The following is a 1,578-nucleotide window of genomic DNA, read 5'->3' as shown; positions in this document are numbered from 1 at the left end:
GCAATTAGTGCGCTCCGGAGCGTGACGAACACAGACACCGACACCGACCGACGCTCAGGTGCCGCTTTACCGGCAGGATCTGATGAGCGAGAGAGCACAAATGCGCTCGTTTGGAGAGATGCTGTGGATTATACACTCGGTGGGACTTTATGCCCAAATCAGCACGAATTTGGCAGTGGACAAACCCGTATCTGGAAACGGTAGGTGTGAGGCTCGGAAACACACGGAATGGCATTGAGTTGAGTTGAGTGTGATTTCTGGAGCATCATGAAGCAGCATGAACTGATCCTGTCTGGCTAGGAAACTCAATCAGTCTGGATCTTCCTCCACCCTTTTTTGTTTAGTTTAGTTTAGTGTTTAACCTAACATTAATGAATATTTGAGTTTGAAACCATTAGCTTAAGTCATGTTTTTGAAAGTTAAGCTACTTGGAAATTAATCTTAAATTTCTTAGGGGAGAAAAGGTTAAGATTTTTATGATAAAAGTGGTAATAACAGAAATAGCATTTTAAAGGCAAGCCACATTAATAAAACAAATACAATATTGTGAATAGCCTACAACCGACTACTGGACAGACCGGGGCAAGTTGTCACATTGTATGTCACATAAGTTGTCAGAGTATATGTTCCTGTAACTTTAAAGTATTGAGTTAAAATGCCATTTACATATGCATGTGGCCTAGTTAACACCTAGTTAAAACAGTCTTAAGTATAATCATTTTTGTGAATTCTGTTTTTTAATCTAAAATCATAATAGCATAATTTTTGTATAGCATAACCACACTGACTTTCATTAAGACAAGAGTCAACTGTACAAAATAAACTGTTGTTCTGTGTTCTCATGGCAATTTTAAATAGAAATTCTGAGAATTTTTCAAAAATGTCAGGTTGGGGCTAGTTTTTAAATTTTATAAGGAGATATATTTCTTTAAATATTAAATGGTCAAAACAATTTTGTATACTTTTTTTTTTTTTTTTGCTGTTTCATGAATTGTTTTGCATTTCTTTAATATTTAACTAAAAAATAAACGAAATCTTTAACTTATTGTCTATGATGGTTATGGTATTTCAGAGTTTTTTGCATGTTCTTCACTGGAAGTCCTCTAATATTAAAGCTGTCTGATGCATGTCTGCGGTGTGAGTTCAGCACCATGCCGAGATGTCAAGATGGACACGAGCAGCACAAAATTCACTGTTTTCTTTCTTCTACACGGACAGCTATAGTGTCTTGACATTGTGCTGATGCTTCAGTCATGGTAACCAGTGTAGATATATTGGATATGGACTACAGCCTTCAAACAAACAGATTAGATTTCAGCTCTTGCTAAATGAAAGTGAAGGAATCCCCAGGGATTAGAAAAACAAAGCCTTAGAATTTTTGCTAGTTATAGGAATTGTTCAGATAAGAGTACTTCTTGAGCCTTTTCCTGAAAACTTCTTGAACCGTCATCTGTTTCCTCAAATTCCTTGGAAATAGTTTCACAGTCATTTTTTAGTTATTCTCTTGAGCAGAGCGGCTGCTCTCAGGTTTACCTGTTTGTCTGTATATTTTTGTGCAACTTTTCCTCTTCTTTGTTC

The sequence above is a fragment of the Sinocyclocheilus grahami genome, unplaced genomic scaffold (assembly GCF_001515645.1).
Source record: "Sinocyclocheilus grahami isolate Dianchi unplaced genomic scaffold, SAMN03320097.WGS_v1.1 scaffold7242.1, whole genome shotgun sequence".
NCBI lineage: Eukaryota > Metazoa > Chordata > Actinopteri > Cypriniformes > Cyprinidae > Sinocyclocheilus > Sinocyclocheilus grahami.
Note: the sequence above shows the minus strand (reverse complement) of the source record.